This window comes from Salmo salar, chromosome ssa09 (genome assembly GCF_905237065.1).
Source record: "Salmo salar chromosome ssa09, Ssal_v3.1, whole genome shotgun sequence".
NCBI lineage: Eukaryota > Metazoa > Chordata > Actinopteri > Salmoniformes > Salmonidae > Salmo > Salmo salar.
The window spans coordinates 31,030,697-31,053,894 of NC_059450.1; positions in this window are offsets into that span (position 1 = coordinate 31,030,697).

Here is a 23,198-nt window from a genome sequence, read left to right on the forward strand (position 1 = left end):
CCGTCCGGGTCTCTTTACTGGTATCTCTCCTGGTCTTTCCTCTGGTCTCCCTCCGGATCTCTTTATTGGTCTCTCTCCTGGTCTCTCTGTGTCTCTTTACAGGTCTCTCTCCTGGTCTCTTCTCTGGTCTCTCTCCTAGTCTCTCCTCTGGTCTCCCTCTGGGTCTCTTTCCTGAACTACCTCCTGCAACTGTGTTATCTTGTTGACACATCCAGCAGACCCTGACAGCACCTACATTGGAAAGGCTTATCATACACTAGTGGTGTGTTGCAGTCCAGCATCCCCACAACACTCAAGAGGTCAGTCTCTCTCTCTCTCTTCCTCTCCTTCTGTCCTCATCTCCTTCCTTTCTGTCTCTCTTTTCTTCTTTCTCTTTTACTTTCTTTATTTCCTTATTTTTCACTCTCTCTCTCTTACTCAATTTCTCTCTTTATTCTCTCTCTTGCATACACCCACACACACAAACACACAAACAGTTTGAGTGAGGGACCTATCGCCCCATAAAACAGACTGAATCTAATACAAGTGCCACAGAATCACTGTGATGGAGATCAATTCAAACCTTAGAGGGTTTTTCTCTGCAAATTAAATCCGTAACACATATCAAGTTAAGATGTTACAGAGAGAGTTTTCCACCATTCCTCGCAGATAAGGTTTGCTGTTGCATAGAAATAACAGCTCATTTCTATGGTAGACTGATAACATCTGCACTCTCTGAAATCTATAGATAACTTTGACACTTTTCAAGTTTTTGCTTCAACGAGCAGTTATAGTGAGGAGGAATAATCTGTTCGCTTATCAAGTTCACATCACTGCACCTCCAGTCACCTTGTCTTATTCTCTTGCTGGTCCATGTCCTCATGACTGAAGATAATCCACATTGATTTACCGCTACTCTTGATGTTCTAAGGCCATATACTGGCTGCCTGCATCCATCTCTGTCACTATCCACTGTCTGCTTTATGGAATCATATTTTTTCTAGAATCTATGAGGTATTTGACAGAGAGGTGACCTGTGTTAAATTAAATGGCAGAACTTTCAAACACATGAAAAATCAATGAATTACTGTGTCCCTTTTTCACATTTGTGTTCAGTGTTGATATTCATTTCAATATAGCACAATACAGATTAACATGAATATTTGCACACAGAGCTTAGAGAAAACACAGAAAATGTGCAGGTATGAAAATCGTACAGCTAATCATTCATTCTTAATACACATGCTGAATATGTGAGGTGAGAATGTAACAAATAAGGTGAGGTGAGACCTGAGAATAAAATAAATTCACTGTCTGTATTTTAGTTCCATTACTAATTATTGTTTTTCTCACCTCATTCTCACCTTCCACAAAGTAAGTGGGGAAGAATGAGAGAGACATAGCATGTTACCCTCACATCAGTACATGTACCTAAGAGTCAGATAGGGGAGAGGCGTTCTGCTGTGAGGTTGTTTTATTTGGGGGGTTAAGCTAATTTTGCTGTTTGCTTGAGTAATTTGAAATGGGAGTTCCATGCAATCATGGCTCTATATAACATTGTACGTTGCTATGGAATTTGTTCTGGATTTGGGGACTGTGAAGAGACCCCTGGTGGCATGTATGGTGGGATAAGCATGTCTGTCAGAGGTATATGTAAGATGATTATACAGGCAATCTTGAAATTCCAACACAATAATATTTCTCACAAAAAAATTATTGATGCAGTCAATATCTCTTCTACTTTGAGCCTTGAGAGACTGACATGCATACTGTTGACATTAGCCCTCTGTGTGCATTGAAGGGCAAGACATGCTGCTCTGTTCTGAGCCAGCTGCAGCTTTTCTAGGTCTTTCTTTGCAGCACTTGTGTGTTTGTGTTGAAGGGGGGTGAGGGGGTCTGAATGTGTACGTTTGTGTGTGGGGCGAGTACTCTTTGATCTCAGGGCTTAGCTGTGCCTGACTCTGATCCTTCCTTCACTCGCACGCGCGTACACACACACACACTGAGTCTTCCTACTCTCTGACAGAACGGCCTTCAAAGCCCCTTTCATAATGGGCCCAGTAGGACCCTGGACATTTTTCCGGCTGGGCGATCTAAAAAACACAGGACAGAGCCGAGTTAAAAGGCCAACTGTCACTGTGGATTCTGTGTCTAAGAGCTGAGACATACTGGCATCTCTACACAAAGTCTGACAAAAGAAAGTCTTTGATTTTATTCAGCATCACAAAGAGAAAGAACATCAATGCGGGAATAATAATTACCTCATATACTCAATTCTTAATTTAATTTGGTGCCAATTGCTGCTCTAGCTTACACAACATTCGGCTGAAGGCTTGTCAATAGCAGAAATCAGTAGGAACATTATATTTGCCACTGCTAATAGCCCGAGCATGATCTGCCAGAATTGAAGATTTGACTTATATAAAACACAAAAAAGTTGCCAAGTGCTGAGCTGAAAAATAAAAATTAATTATAGGCAAATGTGGAGAGCAATCATTGCCAAGTTATTAATGCCCGTTTATTACTCCGGCCCTCTCGTTTTCAAAGCGGTGAGGGGGGAGGGGGTTCTTGCATGCTGCTTTCTTACAAAAAGCTATAATTATAATGCATTTATTCTGGCCTTTCCTTCGCTGAACTATAATCACATTAAAATCTGTATCAGAAGCCGTTTGCAAAAAAAATCATAGTTTCCCCTTTTGAAGTATTTAATGTTATTTCTTTCTTGATCATCCATCTGAGCAACTTCAAGTCTTACAAATGAGTTTATAAATCTTGTTACTGTAAACCTGTTTGTATCACTTCCAATGTCAGTGGTGTAGTTATGTAATCGGATTTCCTTCTCCAAAGTGGTACTTAGTTAACGTGACTGTGTTCCACATGTTCCCAATCAGACTAGTAAGGGATGGAGAATCCGTCAGAGGTAACAGATGGACAGACACATCTGGATGAGAGCGATGGGGACAGGTTAGATAGAGGAGAGTCCCTAGCCAACTGTGCAGGCTAGTTTACGCTTACCCCTTAGTGATGCTACTGTAGGCACATCTACACACACACACACACACACACACACACACACACACACACACACACACACACACACACACACACACACACACACACACACACACACACACACACACAACACTACAGTAGCACAGCCTGAGAGAATACATTACTGTCCACTCTGTGATTATGACTCCATCCATCCCTCTATCCCTCTCTTCCTGCTGCAGAGGGTTTCATGTAGCTCCAGGTGCTGATGGGACTGGCACCCGTTGAAAAGCAGCTCCCGGCTCCTCGATCCAGCTGGAGCCTCTGGCATGTAAAGGCCCAGGGAAGGGGGCAGCCAGGGCCTGAGGAGGGGAGGGGGTAGAGGGACCAGGGGGGCCTGACACTAGTAGGGCCTGATGCCCAGGGCTCCTGACTCCCTTTGAAACAATTGGCAGCTCCCTTGGCTCCACCGAGTGCCGGTGGCAGGCAACGTTAAGTGTTAGCCCATCTATGTTTACCTGTTTCCATCCACCTGCATGTTTTCTCCACCAACCCCATTCCCTGTTGAGCCTCAACTCATCTCAGCGTCAGAGATCCATCATAGCAATGGGCGGGATGGCATCCATGGTGCCTCCTGTCTATTCTGTTAACACCTCATCCACAGTCTCTGTGAACCTGAGCCATGATGACGCAGTGTATAGTAATTACAATGCCATGTGCACATGTCACACCCTGGCCGAGAGAGGCTGTGACTAAAATGGCTGGAATACCAGACTACGGCATTTTCTGTTAAATGAGGGGAACACCTCAACCAGTACATTAGAAAAACAGCTTAGTGACAGACCGCCTATTGAGCTGGGTCATGAGCAACGCAATTGACCAGACAACGCTTTATCAAAAATATAAATGTTTATTACAAAGATATTTTCAGTTACAAGATCAAACCAACTGGCAATTTCCGTTTAGTTTTACCAGCAACAATCATTGCATACCCAGATGGTGACTTGCGCACTACTCAAGACAATTACAACACCTAGGACGACAATCGTGTTACTGTCACTTTAAGAACAATACATAATTTCATACATCATTTCATCATCATGACAATCTACCTGGTGAAGCTACCATTACTGAGAGCATGGGGGAGCACGGCGTGTACAAAATAAATTAACGATAGCCGACAACCCTGAACGCAGGGCGAACCATGTTAAGAACTCACAGCACTATGAGCTAGCTCCAACCAGAGCTCCACATCTCAGACCTTTGACCTTTGTAGTTTGGACCGACAACTTGCATCTTGTACTCCAGCGCAACAGACGCGCTCTTGCTCTCGGTGCTCGACCCCAAACACGGTTATAAAGGGGGCATAGGGCGTAAACTGCAATGAAAGAGAGAGCATAGTTAGGGGATGCTCCAATCATAGGACGGGTGGTTAAAAAAGTTAATACTATTAAGCACAGCAAATCTCCAAGTCACAGGCAATCAATTAAGGGCAATCATTTGTGAGAACGTGCAAAGAACAGTGAGAATGAAATTTATAGAAGAGCTGAAGTCCACCCTATGACACACACCCCCACCCACACCACAAACAGAACTGTGCATACACCCCCACCCACACCACAAACAGAACTGTGCATACACCCCCACCCACACCACAAACATAACTGTGCATACACTCCTACCCACACCACAAGCAGAACTGTGCATACACCCCCACCCACACCACAAGCAGAACTCTGCATACACCCCCCCACACACCACAAACAGAACTGTGCATACACCCCCACCCACACCACAAACAGAATTGTGCATACACCCCCACCCACACCACAAGCAGAACTGTGCATACACCCTCACCCACACCACAAGCAGAACTGGCTGCATACACCCCCACCCACACCACAAACACAACTGTGCATACACCCCCACCCACACCACAAGCAGAACTGTGCATACACCCCCACCCACACCACAAACAGAACTGTGCATACATATGCACCCACACCACAAACAGAACTGTGCATACACCCCCACCCACACCACAAACAGAACTTTGCATACACCCCCAACCCACACCACAAGCAGAACTGTGCATACACCCCCACCCACACCACAAGCAGAACTGTGCATACACCCCCACCCACATCACAAACAGAACTGTGCATACACCCCTACACACACCACAAACAGAACTGTGCATGCGCACGCACGCACCCACACCACAAACAGAACTGTGCATGCATACGCACCCACACCACAAACAGAACTGTGCATACATACGCACCCACACCACAAACAGAACTGTGCATACATACGCACCCACACCACAAACAGAACTGTGCATACATACACACCCACACAAAAGCATGCATGCACATACACACACACACAGATGTGCGCATACACACTGCACATAAACACATTCACATTCATCACTCACACTCCTTCTTTATCGTGACAAGATCCGATCATGACTTACACCCGCATGACTTCTTACACAACCAGCTCACACAATGATATCCATTCAGCTACTTGTTCATGGCACCGTGTGTACGAGTACCATACTGTAAACCCATTTCCTTGTGTTCATTGTTTGCTTACAAAGTTCTGTTGAGGATACAGAACACAAAGTGGGCAATATGGACAAGAAGTCAACATCCTGGAGAGCGTCTTAGCAATGTTGTTTAACTGAAGCCTTCCATCTGTCCGTCTGTCATGTGGCTGTTGTCTTTCTGTCCTGTAGCCAGGAAGAGGAGTCTCAGTCTGTGTTTGGCATGTCTGACTCTTCACCTTCTCAGGGGCAATCAGACAGGTAGGAGAGAGTGATGTTGCCAGAAAGCGATTAACCTCCAAAGTCTGGACAAATTGAAGCTCTGTGGTCTCCTCATTCCACAATCCAGCTGGAGCTTCTTCTGATTGCACTCTCTCTCCTTCTCCCTCTCTCTTTCTCTCCTTCTCTCACTCCCCTTCTCCCTATCTCTCTCTCTCTCTCTCTCTCTCTCTTCTCTCACTCTCTCTCTCCCCCTCTCTCTCTCTCTCCCTCTTTCTCTCTCCCGTCCTCTCTCTCCCTCTCTCTCTATTTCCCATCCCCATCTCTCCCTGTCTGATGACCACAGGATTGATATCCACACACACAGACAGAGTGAGACAGTGTCTCCTATTTCGGTTGTCAGTGGCATTGGGCTGCATCAGGGAGTTTGACTGGCTCAGCTATGATATTACAGTAAATTGTCGGGGTCTTGGCCCTGGAGCGATGGCTCTGACACAGGCTGATATTACAGTAAACACTGCAGGCTGCCCTTGTGACCACAGAAACTGGAGGAGACTCATTGATTCCCACACAGCACAGCATAGCCATTCCTCAGACATCAGACAAGTAATCTGTTTCAACTCACTGCTGAAATCTAAAGGTTAGATATACTGTATGTGGTATGATTAATAGTTCAAATATTAAAACACATTATTGACTTAATCCTTAAAAAACACAAACATAGCTTGAAGTTCTGCATAAATCATGAATTAAGGTTTGCAAAAAAGTTCATTGTACTTATGTGACTCACCATCTGTAGCAAAATTTGAAATTGTGTTTTTTACATTGTCTAAAAGTAGAGACTGAGAGCTACCAAATGGTATATCATACACTGCATTTTTGAGGAACAATGGGAAAGTAATTCTGCTATGAAAGTTGATAAACTTGTAAACTCACTTCTGAGAAAATGGCCTCTTAAGCTTTAGCCCCTGTCACGCCCTGATCTGTTTCACCTGTCCTTGTGCTTGTCTCCACCCCCCTCTAGGTGTCGCCCATCTTCCCCATTACCCCCTGGGTACTTATACCTGTGTTTTCTGTCTGTCTGTTGCCAGTTCGTCTTTTTTGTCAAGTCAACCAGCATTTTTGTATCAGCTCCTGCTTTTCCCAGTCTCTCTTTTCTCGTGCTCCTAGTTTTGACCCTTGCCTGTCCTGACCCTGAGCCCGACCGCCTGATCACTCTGCCTGCCCCTGACCCTGAGCATGCCTGCCGTCCTGTACCTTTGCCCCTGTTGCTGTAATTAACATTGTTACTTCGACACGGTCTGCATCTGGGTCTTACCTTATCCTGATAGCCCCACCCATCTCATTTCGCTCTCGGAGCATTCAGAGCACACACTTGACACTCTGGCTGATGATTTGTTTACCTCTGGATAACACGAAAACAGCCTAACTAGCTCTGCTGGCAACAATTACGCTTTTTGCTGACGTTTACTGACACCGGCCATATTCAACAGGTGCTGTACACTTTAGCTTAAGACATGTAGCTAGCTAGCTAGGTAAACAATGAACCTAGCTAGGTAAACAGTGTGTAAGATCACACACGTCACGTAACGCTAGCTAATGAGCCAGCCAGCTAACGTTAGCTAGTTAAACAACAATGAACATAGTCCCAAATCATGTCATTGCTACCCTGCATGAATCTGCTGGGAACTACCCTGCATGAATCTGCTGGGAGCTAACCAACAGGTTCAATGTTAGCTAGCTAACGTTAGGCTCTAACTAGCAAAGCAAACGGTTCTGGGATACGAATAATAACATCATACACGTAACATTAGATAGGGAGCCAGCCAGCTAACATTAGCTAGCTAGCAGTACACTTTAGCTTGAAATGAAACCACTTTCTGTCAAAATTTGAAATGTGTAATATCTGAAAAATGTAGCTAGCTAGGCTATCTTACCCGTATACATCATCATGCATGATGGACGCGTCATCCTGTCATGGATGCCATGCCACGGTGCCCTTAGTTTGAAGATGTAATCCGGAGACAGGTGTTTTCTCCATCCCTTTAGCTATCATACTCTAATTCCACTGATTTCAAAACTTGATCCTCCAGAAAGTGTTGAGCAACACTTATGCAGCTCCACTACACAATACATTAAAAAAAGCCACGTTCGACAAGATTACCAACACAGACTGACCAGCTCAAATAGACAGACCAATCCTCTCTCCTCTCTCCTCTCTCCTCTCTCGGCATGTCCAGCCCACTCATTATCTCAGCTAATCATGGCTAGTGGGAAGGTTGCTGGCTTTTACTGTGGCTTAACCAACAAGGCTCGTAATTTCACAATTGTATTCGTATTTACAGATGGCATACAAGTTTGTTATTAAGGCACGTGAAAGTTCACATGTTCCAGAAGGCATTTCTGCCTAAAAACACATACATTTTTTTAAATTATTTTTTAAATAACGTCAAATGGCTCTCCTGTGAAGTTGTGATTTGCGACATACGCCTAGTTTCCTGAAACAGGTCACATATTTCATTGTAACTCAATGTACTGGGTATGAATTAATGCATTTCTTAACTACATGACAGTAACAGACTTTTTTTGTGAACATTACTTTATTTGTTCACCAGGTTTGCATCACACAAAAAGCAGCATATTAAACTAATTAAATGAAATGTAACCAAATTAATTCATTCCCAGAAAAATACACATTGAACCTTGCATTTTGGCCGTGTTCCCTGAGTCTTAGGGTAGTTTTACATCTTATTCACCGAAGCTCCAGATTAAAGTCAACTGTGATCAGATCCAAGTCACTAGCTGCCTCGCTTGCTGAGGATGAGGAAATCCAATCTGGCCACAAATCTTGGTGTCTGTTAATGTGACTGCACTGCTAAGGATGATGGGAAACGCGGTCCAGGAAATGGGATTCCGGTCGCTGCTTTCTGCAGGTGCTCAGTCTGTGGTGGCGAGTTACAGCAATGATCTCTGGCCTGGAAATTGACATTTTAATTCCATTAAAGCCAAACTGTCCTGCAGGGTGCATCTGCTGCTCTTACTGATTGTTATTGGCCTTTAAAGGATGTGTCAGACCAGCCTGGGCTAACGGTCGCTAGGTCACAGCCAACGGCATCAAATCTGATTACAATAAAGGGGACAAGACAACTTCCCTGTATACCTCTTGCCCTTGCTCTTTCTTCGCTTTCCCCTTTTTTATATATACTTTTGTCCTCCCTTGTTTGCTGGGTGCTACCGGAAAACACTTGAACTTCAATAAGCTATTTCAATAACCAACCATAAGATATCAAGGTCTTAATTTGCTCTGATTAAACTCTCTGACCCCTTCCAGAGCACCTTGTCTGTGTGTGTGTGTGCGCGTGTGTGTGTGTGTGTGTGTGTGTGCGTGTGTGTGTGTGTGTGTGTGTGTGTGTGTGTGTGTGTGTGTGTGTGTGTGTGTGTGTGTGTGTGTGTGTGTGTGTGTGTGTGTGTGTGTGTGTGTGTGTGTGTGTGTGTGTGTGTGTGTGTGTGTGTTCTGTGACATGTTTATAAAACAATAATAAACACCAAAGGAAAGAGACAAGCAAATACAAATAAGAAGGTCAAAAGGCTAATGTGACATGCTATGTCTGACATTTTAACTACATAGAAAACAACCCAATGTGATCCTACACACCATGCCGTGTCAACTCCTAAACCAATAGAGTGCTATAGAGCACTGTAGGGGGCTGTAGAGGGTTGTATTAACTACGACATTTGGTCAACAACCACTAATGCTTCAGGGCAAGACGCATTTATTTTTCTCGGGTTGTTGATTTGACCAAAACACTTCTGCCCTTTCTCCTCATATTAAAAACATAAACCTGTGTGACAGACTGCGAGACAAACAATAAACAGCTTGGCTTGGAAATAGTCTGTCCAGAAATGTTTTATATTATCTGGCTATTTCAAGCTACATAGAAACACCACTTGACAACTAGCTCTGTCTAACAATGTAATACTATATATTTAACATCCTAGTGCAAATACAACACATAGGCCAACAAGCCATGATGGATAAACATGAACTGTATGTGTCAGCTGGTTTCTAAGATGTGTCTCATTGGCTGTCAAAGGGATTGAACAGTATGTGGCATTATGACATGCATACATACTGCATGTCCTACTGAGACTGCAGGGATGAGATCATGAGACTGAGAAACAATAACCTCTAACTCAGTAAGGTAAAAAAATACACCTCTCTCTCTCTCTCTCTCTCTCTCTCTCTCTCTCTCTCTCTCTCGCTCTCTCTCTCCCATCCCCTCTCCATCCCTCTCTCCCCCCCTCCTCTTCCTTCCACCCTCCCTCTCTCTCTCTTTTTCCAATCCTCTTATATCTTTCGCTCCCCCCCCAACCCCACCCCTCTCTTTCCCAATGTTTATCCAGTTATCCCATCTAAGCCTGACCTTAGTGGGGATTTGTCCGATCTCTAGGTCAATGCCTCATTCAAAGGAAAGGAGACATTCATGAGCCATGCAAGTTGCATGAATGAATCATGACCATAACAGAGTGTCCAATCAGGTTATGAGTGACACATCTCAATCCCCAAGGCTAGATAAAAAAAACAAGCCTAGTTCCCCTTTGCAGTGTCCAATTGCAACCATACTAATCTAGTATCTCTTCCATACTGAAACCATGTTTTTAGTCAGTCGGATGAAATGGAATGGTGGGATATTCTCTGACTTTCACCTTCAAGTGATGCTACCACAGCTCAGCACTCTCTGGGTTTCATGATGCGTTTACTTTCTAATGCAGTGTTGTTGTAGCCCCGGACTTGTTAATCATCAAGCCCTCAATGAGTTGAATCAGGTGAATTTGTCTGGGGCTCCAACAACAATGTAGCCCCAACAATGAGTGTACTCGAGGAGTTGGGAAACACTGTTCAAATGGAATGTGCAGAGTTTTTTCTCATCCCATTCGTCATTAATGTACAGAGAATCACATTATATACCATTTAAGTACTTGCAATGAGGCTACGCTGACCTATATATCATATAAGCAGCTACGGTGTCTATACAGTACATGCTAAGGGCACAAACAGTATCGGGGAAAAACATGTTGTTGTGCCAATGTTGAAACTACATTGGGAGAGCAGGACAGGTTTAACAGTGTCTTTAGAGGTGTGAGACAGAACAGGAGGTATGAGAGGAGAGGCTTTTGGGTAGAAATATGGAGTAGGCAGACGGAGGGGGGAACGAAGTAAATGATTACTTTAATAGAGCTGGGAGAGAGATTTCTCAGAAAGATGAAGAGATGGAATTCTCCACCAGACATTGATAACTGCAATATGTGTGTGAGAGTCTATGTTCCCAAGTGCCTAAGAGGGGAGGGAAAATCACATTCATTCTTCCATTTCATCCATCTTTAGGCTTCTGTGTGATTTCATAATACGTTTTCCCCCTCTCCTCTCCTGTAGGTAATATGGCCACCCTGGCAGCTGCTGAAACCACATGGTGTGTCTCTGAGGCCTTCATAGTTAGAGAAAGGAGAAAATCACATTTTCAGGCTATGGTGGAAGTCTGTATAGCGGGAATCCACTGTATCATAAGTTATCAACCAAGATACTATTCTGTTAATTCTGGAACTAAAGGAAGGATTCTTGTTCATTCTGGAATAAATAATGGGTTCTTTATCCTCTTTCTTTTTCTCTCTCTCATTATTTCTGGTGTCAAGGAGCCATGTGAGGGAGACAAAGACCTTTTGTTTTCAACAAATTATCAATAACTGAGTCTCATTGTGCCAACATCAGTATGATCCAGCACTTGGACACGTCAGAATAAGCACATTTTGCTGTCAGATAGGAGCTGTATGTTTCACGTTGTACAGTGAATCCTCTCCAAAGCCTATACAATTATTAGTTCCTTTTTCACTACCTATGTCACGTCCTGACCATAGTAAGCTGTTATTTTCTATGGTAGAGTAGGTCAGGGCGTGACAGGGGGGTTTTCTAGTTTAGTTTTTCTATGTTTGTCACGACTCCTACCGAGGGTGACTCCTCTCCCTGTTCGGGTGGCGCTCGGCGGTCGTCACCGGCCTACTAGCTGCCACCGATCCCTTTTTCCTTTTTCTGTTGGTTATGCCTTTATTATTTGCACCTGTGTCAATTAGGTGATTAGTTGTATTATTTAAGCCCGCCTCCCCACCTGTTCTGTGTGTGAGCTTGTTACGGTCAGTTTCACTGTGTTTGTATAAGTGGATCGTGTTTTGGACTTTGTTACGCCCTGTTGTTTTGAGCATATTCTCTTTTGTGGTACTTATTAAGTAGGTGTTTTCCCCACCTGGGTTTGTGGGAGATTGTCTTTGAGTTAGTGTATGTTTCACCTCTGCGTCACGGTTTGTTGTTATTCAGTTTATTTGTATGTATTGCATAGTTTCACAGTTCAATAAAAATGTGGAACGATACACTCGCTGCACTTTGGTCCGCTTCATCCTACGACAACCTTGACAGCCTAAAAAGTTAAAGGTAAGGCTTTACTTTTGAAAAGTCTTCGTTACTGTGATGGTCTGAACTCTAAATCAATATTCCAGTCATAATTCTCTTCAGCTCGGCAGAATGTTTGAAAGGGTTTTTGGGAGTGGGGCTATTCCTTTTTGAGTCTCCTTCATAGATAAAAAAAAAAAAAAAAAAAACTCTTGTGCTCAGCTTGGGCTGAAGAGGATTCATTGAGCAGCTCTGTCCAACTGTGACAGTTCATTGACTGGTAAAATGGAATGGGACAGGACTTGAATGCAGGATTAAAACCAAGTTCTTCCTACTTGTGCCACATAAAAAGAATTCAACCATGGTATACTGACTGCCTAGCTTTATGGAGTAGGACTTCTAGAACTGACAAAGTAATGACTGTTCTGATAGAAATGTAGTTATCTGCCTCAATCTCTTTGAGCGTCTTAACAATACGATATAGACCTAACTATCCATTGTGTCCCCTTTCACTTTTTGTCTTCCATTAAATCTAGTCAAATATTAATTTAAATCATTTTAAAATGGTACCTTTGGCTTTGCGGTGGCAGACATAAAGAGAGCATACAGCTTCATGCTGTAAGTCTCCATCTCCTCTCCATTGGAAAGCCATTTCCACACCACCACAGGGTTGACAACTAAGCCTTCAGCCTTAAAATTGCAGTGTCCCGTCTGGGATGAAAACTAATTCTGCAGGACTCGTGCACACAGTCACGTGCACACATGAGCATTACACGCACTTGCGCACACACACACACACACACACACACACACACACGTTCATAACACACACACAGTGATCCAACCAAAACATACATTAAATCTTGTTATGCCACACTAGGCCGTCTACTTTAATTTTTTATTTATTTTACCTTTATTTAACCAGGTAGGCTAGTTGAGAACAAGTTCTCATTTACAACTGCGACCTGGCCAAGATAAACCAAAGCAGTGCAACAAAAACATGTAATGGGTGTCGTAAGGATTGGACCAAGGTGCAGCGGGAACGTGTATACTCATCTTCTTTATTAAATCAAAAGAAGGAAAAACAAAGAAATCACGTATACAAAACAAAGACACTAAACAGTCCTGTCAGGTGCACACACAAAACAGGAAACAACTACCCACAAAACCACCCCTATACATAGGACCTTCAATCAGAGGCAATGAGGAACAGCTGCCTCCAAATGAAGGTCAATCCAATGAACTAAACATAGAAATACACTAACATACCCTGGATGCACCTTAAACAAAACACAAAAATAATCCCAAACTAAAGGGAAGGGAGGGTGACCACCGTCACCGACGGTCATTGTGCTACACCCCCCCCCCCCCCAACCCCCTACTACGGAGGTCGCTCAGGCTCCGGCCTTACTCCCCAACCTAACCTGTCCACCCCCGCTAAATACTCATTAAACTTTACCCCTCCCGAAGTCTCTGGGCTATGGCGCATCGCTGGAGACCTCGGGCTGTGTTCCTTCTGAACACACCCTGTTTCTAATCACTACGTTTTGGTTTTAGGGAAGGCATGTTCGTGGTGATTTGAAGCTTTTTGAATTTTAACTTCTATCTCTGAAATACTGTAAGATGATAAGGAAATAATAAGAACATTTGTTTTAATGAAAGTCCTCTGACTAGCAATTAGTGGGTTCTCCGGTGTCACTAATTAAGTCGTTGGCTTCATAATTGTGCAGAAAAAGGAAATGATACATTTTTGGAGATTCGTTAATTGGTTCCATAATCCTCTGACCAATTAGACTGATTGATACAAAAGAGGAAGGTCCCAGTAGGTCATGCATCTTTTACTGTTCTTCGTCCCTCTCTTGTCCTCCTCCCTCACCTCCCCACAGTGGAACGGTTGAAGTGATTGAAAGGGAGAAGAAAGAAAAAAACTAGTGCCACTAAGAACTTAATCAGGGAAATCTAAAAGGGGAGCGTTTGATGTGAGAACCTGACTTTGTTCTTGATACTTTTGTTTCCCATAGTTATAAAGACACACAAAGGCGGAGTCTCGCTCTGTTCACCAAGGATCTTGGCACGGTTTCCTATGGTGAAAAAAGCAGGCAGCTATGGAAGACTGTTTGGGTCATTGCGAGTAAAAAAAGATACACATCGAATAACACTAAGTTTGTTGACCAATCAGGACCTGACTATGACTGCATGACACATAATAATTGAACATATTCATTATTTTACATAGTGTAATCAATGTGTAATAACTCGTTCGTATTTCATATGTCACAGCGATTCACCAATATGTATGCTATGATGCTGGTAAAATTTTGTCTCGCACACCTGCTGCTGGCGTGCGAGACAGACACACATTTCCCCAAGCTTTAGGGAACAAACAAGTGTGTTGATTAACTAGCTAACTATTTAGCTAGGTGTCATCTAAAATACCCCTAATTTATAAGACAATATTTGTATTTACTTGGTCAGACCCGGTCCGGTCAAGCCACACAAGCCAGATGAAGCTAGCTGCTTATAGCGTTAGCTTGGGGCAACATGGGTAGGTAGCTTGTTATTTTCATGAACTAAAGTTCTATTTCAATAAGAAAACAACAAGTGGCTGCCTAGCTAATACTAATACATGGATTCCTAAATCATTAAGAATATTGAAAAAAAATTATGTTCATTGTTTTCAGGCTGGTTGCATTGGTGCTAGTTATGTACCCAGCTAGTAGGGGAGAATGTTGGACTACCGAGCTAACATTTTTTTTTATCCTGATCTTATTTCAAATGCTTATGCAGACGTTTTCCCATTCGGTCGAGCAAATAATGCCAACTCGGTACTGTAGACACATTGTGGCCGGTGTGTGTGCTTGTTTGAATACTTTGTTTTTTTACTGCTTTGCCTTTGCCAGTGCTGCTGACTGTAGTGGTGGCTCTAGGCTTGCTCATTCAAATTCAGCTCAGACAATATTCTTAAGGTCCTGATTCCAACCCAAGTTAAGAGTGTGTACATGGAACCTTATTCAATTTTTATGCACTTTTCTCTCTATGTGTATTCTGACATTGAACTTAAGTGTGATAATAGCTATTCGTTCAGGGTGGAGATCTAAGCAATGAAGGTGTGGCAGAGGTGTGTCTACAGATAAGCCGTATTCTGACCTTGACTTAATTCCCTCATAATTCCACTACCTTGATGCGTGAGAAACCATGAAAAAGGTTGAGCGAACCTGTCACGCCTGCTCCCGCACTTTCCCCTGGCGCTCGAGGGCGCCAGGCTCCTCAGCATTGTGCACTCCAGCCATCATCATTATGCACACCTGCCTTCCCCCTGTCACGCGCATCAGCGATTATTGGACTCACCTGGACTCAATCACCTCTGTCATTACCTTCCCTATATCTGTCTGGTTCCCCGCTCTGTTCCCTGCTTCTGCATTGATTGTCTTATGTCCTTGTATACCCGTGTGCTGACGCATTCCTGTCTTGTTTTATGTCTGTTCCTGATTAAATGTTTGACTCCCCGTACCTGCTTCTCATCCCCGGCGTCGGTCCTTACAGAACCTGCCGGTTTCAAGTGGATGAAGCATTCTCCATGCACTGTAATTTATAAATGGATAAGAGCTATTGATAAGAGCGAGGTTAATGAGTAATACATTTGAAGGGGATTATTTTTACTTATGATCCCTAGAGATGAATGTGAAACCAGCCATATGGAAGACAACTGAAAATCATATCAACCTGACATGTATTGCGGCCCCTTTACCATAGTGAAATAGGGTATAAATAGCTGTGCCATTAATCAGAATTCCAAGCTATAGCTACTCTATTTTAAACCTGGAGCCTGGCGCACTGTTCATAACGACTGGACTGTTGTCATACAGTTCCATGATTAGTGAGAATTTGGGTGGATTTACAGGACTATTGTTCCACCCCTATTGTACACTTTTTTTCATTTTCCAATATTTAATTGATTGAACTTTCAAGATGAATCAAACCACTTTTTTATTCATCAGTATATTTTGTGAGTAAATGCTCTCCTAACCTATTTTTTTTTAATGATTCATACATACTTTCCTAATCCTAAAATGTGCCTAAATAATCTACAAAATCCAAGTATTTTTAAATCTACCAGTTGGTGCTGAAACAGAGATTAAGATGCATAGATGGCATTCTTTAATTGATCCCTATTTTCGGAACCCGTTCTCTCAATGAATGAAGGAATGACATTTTATTTTCCTGTCGAAATCACCAATCGGAAACCCATCCCTAATGGGATTAGTTGACACATTAACAAACATTACAATAATTCACTATGGTAATTAAATGATCATTTTCTTCCGGCATTCTCTGCATTGCGTATCACGTAGAGTGAAAAAAATACAATACATCCATACACACATAATAGTCAATAAGGTTATCCAGACAATAATTACATCCTTAGAGCAGTACAATAATATACATACATACAGTTGAAGTCAGAAGTTTACATACACTTAGGTTGGAGTCATTAAAACTCGTTTTTCAACCAATCCACACATTTCTTGTTATTAACAAACTATAGTTTTGGCAAGTCGGTTAGGACATCTACATTGTGCATGACACAAGTCATTTTTCATCTGTACAAAACAATAGTACGCAAGTATAAACACCATGGGACCACGCAGCCGTCATACCGCTGAGGAAGGAGACGCGTTTCATCTCCTAGAGATGAACATATTTTAGTGCGAATCAATCCCAGAACAACAGCAAAGGACCTTGTGAAGATGCTGGAGGAAACAAGTACAAAAGTATCTATATCCACAGTAAAACAAGTCCAATATCGACATAACCTGAAAGGCCGCTCAGCAAGGAAGAAGACACTGCTCCAAAACCCCCATAAAAAAAGCCAGACTACGGTTTGCAACTGCACATGGGGACAAATATTGTACTTTTTGGAGAAATGTCCTCTGGTCTGATTAAACAAAAATAGAACTGTTTGGCCATAATGACCATCGTAATGTTTGGAGGAAAAAGGGGGAGGCTTGCAAGCCGAAGAACACCATCCCAGCCGTGAAGCACGGGGGTGGCAGCATCATGTGGGGGTGGTTTGCTGCAGGAGGGACTGGTGCACTTCACAAAATAGATGGCATCATGAGGTAGGAAAATTATGTGGATATATTGAAGCAACATCTCAAGACATCAGTCAGGAAGTTAAAGCTTGGTTGCAAATGGATCTTCCAAATGGATAACGACACCAAGCATACTTCCAAAGTTGTGGCAAAATGGCTTAAGGACAACAAAGTCAAGGTATTGGAATGGCCATCACAAAGCCCTGACCTCAATCCTATAAAAAATTGTGGGCAGAACTGAATAAGCTTGTGTGAGCAAGGAGGCCTACAAACCTGACTCAGTTACACCAGCTCTGTCAGGAGGAATGTGTCAAAATTCACCCAACTTATTGTGGGAAGCTTGTGGAAGGCTACCCAAAACGTTTGACCCAAGTTAAACAATTTAAAGGCAATGCTACCAAATACTAATTGAGTGTATGTAAACTTCTGACCCACTGGGAATGTGATGAAAGAAAAAAAAGCTGAAATAAATCATTCTCTCTACTATTATTCTGGCATTTCACATTCTTAAAATAAGGTGGTGATCCTAACTGACCTAAGACAGGGAATTTTTACTTGGATTAAATGTCAGGAATTGTGAAATTTAGTTAATGTATTTGGCTCAGGTGTATGTAAACTTCCGATTTCAACTGTATATACATACATACATACCATAAACAGATAAATAAATACAGAAAAAAAGAAACAGAAGTCACTTGAACAGTCTGACACAAAGTGAAAATTCATATGGTAGACAAGCCTATACACAATCTGTACACACACCATTAACCACATAGAAGATAAATATTTGTACAATTTAATTATAGGTAGCCCTTTTTCTTTTATTCCACGCTCATGTAAATATTCAGCAAACGGAAATACACAATGGACAAAAACATTTCAATCTCTCCTCATCACTCAGCCACATAATGCCAGGGTATATCTGGTGTGCTTTCTGGAATTAAAGTATATCATGGTAGAAAGGGCAATAGAGGATAAAATGAGTTTCATTCTCTATTTCTTCAAGGTCACAATAATTACATAGTTTCCTCTTCCATTTCACCACAATACCAACCTGTTTCAATACGGAGGCAATATCCTGATCTTACCTGTTTCATTATTCCTGATCTTACCTGTGCACATAGCGGTCTCTTGTTTTTAGGTAGGTTATACATAATATATCTCTCATACATTAATTCACCCTTAATCAAACAAAAGGTTCTCAATTTGGGTTTATGACTAATCTCCTCCACCCATTTTTTTTCATATTGCATCAACAGTTGTTTTTTAATCATATCTATGTCTCCCTTCATTTGGTTTTCATACAGATGTTCACAGTCACTGTTGAAAAAGGTCAGACAAAAAGTAACCTACTGCTCTGTTATGAACATGTTTGTTTTTAACCCACAATCCTGCTGAATAGTCTAGAACAGGACACAAGCATGTCTGATACAGTTTGGAATACGTGGCATAACCAATATCTTTGAGTGTTTTGGTTCTCCCCCAAGAGCTCTACTTGCTGAGTCGGCCAGGGCAGATTTAGAGGATGGAAAGGTAAATAAATGATAGTAAACTCCAGAACGTCTTCACCAAAACACTGAAAACACTTCTCTTAGTAGCTGGTTTTCTAAAAGTCATTATCTGTGTTTTTGTCTGTTAAAAGTCTCCATCTTTTACACCAATTGGCAGCACATAATGACATGTTTTGCAGGTCTTGTTCAGTTTCTGTCATCAAAGTAATATCATCAGCATATAACAGGATTCTTAGCATGTCATCATCATATCTTACTCCAACATTTAACTGTTTCATTTCTTTTGCCAAATCATTTTATAAACAAAGCAAACAAAGCCAGTGATAAGGCATCTGATAGGCTAAAAGATCCCTATTTATAAAATCAAAAGCTTTCTGGAAATCAATGAAACATGCAGAAGACTGCAGTCAGTTAAAGCCTTTCCTATGCACTTCTCAGTAGTTGGTATTCAGACTTACCTAATGAAGGTGTGCAATGGGCTTTACAGGAGTGGTTCCCTTGCGCGCACTAAATACATGTAATATCAGAATTTTCTGCTCTTCCATAATATCCATTGGAATTTTCTTATGTTGTTTTGAATGAAAACTCCACCAGAAAATCTGTTAGCCGGGGGGGGGGGGGCTGCTTTCATTGGTTAAATTACATGTATTTAGCGCGTGCAAGGGAACCACTCCTGTAAAGCCCATTGCACACCTTCATTAGGTAAGTCTGAATACCAACTACTGAGAAGTGCATAGGAAAGGCTTAATTTACTCAATCAGAATCGGTCCTAATAGAATAATGCTGTTTGACCTGTATCTTTTTTGACACTAAAGACCCAAATGGCATTCCATAGGCAGCACCTTCCCTGATACAACACTAGTGTTGATGTTTCTCTTCTCCAACTCCTCTATCTTTCTTATTTATCAATCACTTTGTTCTGCTTTATTATCTGGCTTATTACATCTGGGATGGATGAGGTGGGCTCTCCACCCACTCTCTCTATTGTTGCTGATAGAAGAACTAGACCTAGTCTTTTTCTGTGAAGAGTAATCACAGCCCAGTTACTGCAATCATCTGTTCAGAGTCAGACAGAACATTGTCTATACTATAAAGACACAACAGGCCTGGCACAGAGACGGCCTCTCTGTCTTTCTGGCACAGAGACTAGACGGCCTGTCTGTCCTCCTTCACTGTTACAGCCTGAAGTTCTGCAATGTGACACTAAGGATAAGTCCATGAGTCATGAAAGACGAAGACAGTCTATTCAATGATTTTGCTATGTTGCCCATCTCACTAAAGAAGGATATGGGTAAGGTCTGCACTTAGGTATTTGCAGTGGGGAAAAAGTAACGTTTATTATTTTCAGGACAAGTGTTTCATTTTGCAGGTCTCATCAGTGTCCATTTCACTAAAAACAGAGAGTTTCATCTAAAATGCAATCTATTTCAATAAAAAATAATGAATATTAATGACTCCTTCAATTTAAAATACCCTTGCATATTGAACTGATGATGTATTTACTAGCAGACCAACATAATATATCCTTAGTCAGAAAACAAGGAAAGGTTCTCAAGTGCATGGATGTGATGTTCACTAGGCGATTGTCTCATAGAAGAATATTTGTATCTAGTCATGGAAGATGCATGAGGCCAGACATTCCTACACATGGCAAACACTCGACCGTCATTACAACACTCATCATGATTTGTTTACCCTAGAATAGGTTTTCATATAATTATGAATTACATGTCTATCATGTTTCCCCTGTGGGATCGGCCCATATGTATATCCTGCCACCAAGAGATATTATTTACAGCAAATAAAGGGGATAGCGGGTGAACTGGCTGACGCTCCCATTAATTTTCAGCTCTGCTGTGAGAGCAGGGTGTCTGCTTGCATAAAGACACATGAGAAACTTAAGATGAATCCGGCCATGCGTCTCAGAGTGAGTGTTCATTTATCAGTGCCTGGCAGATGTTCCCAGGCGCTGCTTTGACTGGCGTGAGCCGGGCGCAGGCATGCAGCAACTCACTCACTCGATCCTTTTCACAAATCAGAAAACACATCTTACTCTTCGTCAAAAAGGAGGCGACCTGTCTGGCTGTCTCGCTGTCTGAATACAGGGGGCGTGACAAGTTTCCAGTCTAATCGAGGGATATATCTTTAATACCGTGGGAGAAGCAGCCATTTGGACTAAAAGTGAATATCCAATAATTTGATATTCCCCCGTCTTATAATTATTTGGAATTGTTTTCAGTGTCCCTACGACCCTCCCTTACCTTTTAGGTCCTCATACTCTACATATTACCATGACACAGGAGTAGCAAAAACAGTTCTCCTATCCAAACGCTATCAATTTGATTGAGTTGGTGAAAAGGAGCAGCTGGAAGCTTTGGGGTAGAAAAATATAAGAAAATACATCTGAGGAAGGACACAGACCATTACACAGCTGCAGTCAATACAGCTAGCAGCTAGCTAGAGAAACAATGCAGAATGGTCTGACTTCCCTGCCTGCAGTTACTACTCCACTGTGTTAACACAGAGAGAACAACAACAACAACTAAGCCTGAATCTAGTGGTCTGCTCTGCTGGGGATGACAAATCATCTCCCCTATTTCCTCACTGCATGGTCTACATAAGCACAGAAAACCAACGGAGGGTGCCTCAAAACCCATTCATTTTTCAGTCATAATGAACTTCTGTTTCCCAGGGGACCCAGGCAGAGAAGGTGAGAGAAGGATAGGATCAGAGAGTGGGGGTAGAGAAGGAGAGATGGAAGAGGAGGAGAGGCCCCACTGAGGAGCTCCTTCGTGGTCAAACCAGGTTAATGGTAAAGGTAGGTAAGCAGGGCTAGGTAAAGCCCCGCCTTATCTCAGCTCACTGGTCACCATAGCAGCACCCACTCGTAGCACGCGCTCCAGCAGGTATATTTCACTGGTCACCCCCAAAGCCAATTCCTCCTTTGGCCGCCTTTCCTTCAAGTTCTCTGATGCCAATGACTGGAACGAATTGCAAAAATCACTGAAGCTGGAGACTCATATCTCCCTCACTAACTTTAAGCACCAGCTGTCAGAGCAGCTCACAGATCACTGCACCTGTACATAGCCCATCTGTAAATAGCCCATCCAACTACCTCATCCCCATACTGTTATTTATTTTTTGCTCCTTTGCACCCCAGTATCTCTACTTGCACATTCATCTTCTGCACATATATCACTCCAGTGTTTAATTGCTAAATTGTAATTATTTTGCCACTATGGCCTATTTATTGCCTTACCTCCCTTATCTTACCTCATTTGCACACACTGTATATAGACCTTTTTTTTCTATTGTGTCATTGACTGTATGTGTAATGAGGGTCGTATAAAGGGGACCAAGGCGCGGCGTGTAGAGTGCTCATATTTACTTTAATGATAACACTTAAAACAACAAAAACGACAGCCAACAGTTCCGTCAGGTGAACTCACAAAACGGAAAACAACTACCCACAAAACCCCATAGACAAACCCCAACTTAAATATGATCTCCAATTAGAGACAACACGAACCAGCTCCTTCTAATTGGAGATCATCCAAAACTCAACCTAGAAATAGACTGCCCACCCATATCACACCCTGACCTAACTAACCAGAGAAAAAACAGCTCTCATAGGTCAGAGCGTGACAGTATGTTTGTTTATTCCATGTGTAACTCTGTTTGTCGCACTGCTTTGCTTTATCTTGGCCAGGTCGCAGTTGTAAATGAGAACTTGTTCTCAACTAGCCTAAATCAAGGTAACTAGCCTAAATCAAGGTAACTAGCCTAAATCAAGGTAACTAGCCTAAATCAAGGTAAAATAATGAAAAATGGTTGCCCCAGGCTGGAGGTACCACTGCTTCATACTCACAAACTGGTGGTAGCCCTTTTTCAGCCAGATATTCAGATATTCTCATCTCTCCACATTATAGTGAAAGTAGTATGTCTCAGACACTCCCATTCAGAATGATGGTGATGAGTATCTATGTATGTGAGTATTGATTGGATGATTACCAAGTCTTTAGGGCATCCATAACTAGGAAAACAGAGGGCTCCGATTGGCAATCAATGGAAAGGGGGAGGCGTGACCTTAGTAAACCTTTGGTTCTACAGCGGAAAAACCTGGCAGAGAGCAAAGACAAAGAGGATACCTAGTCAGTTGCACAACTGAATGCATTCAACCAAAATGTGTCTTTCGCATTTAACCAAACCCCTCTGAATCAGAGAGATGCAAGGGTCATCATCGGAGCCCGGGGAGCAGTTGTTGGGGGTTAACTGCCTTGCTTAAGAGCAGAACGGCAGATATTTCCATCTTGCCGGCTCATGATTTGAACCAGCAATCTTTTGGTTGCTGGCCCAAAACTCTTAATCACTAGGCTAGCGTTTGTGTGGATGGAAATGGTGTTAATTGTTTCCAC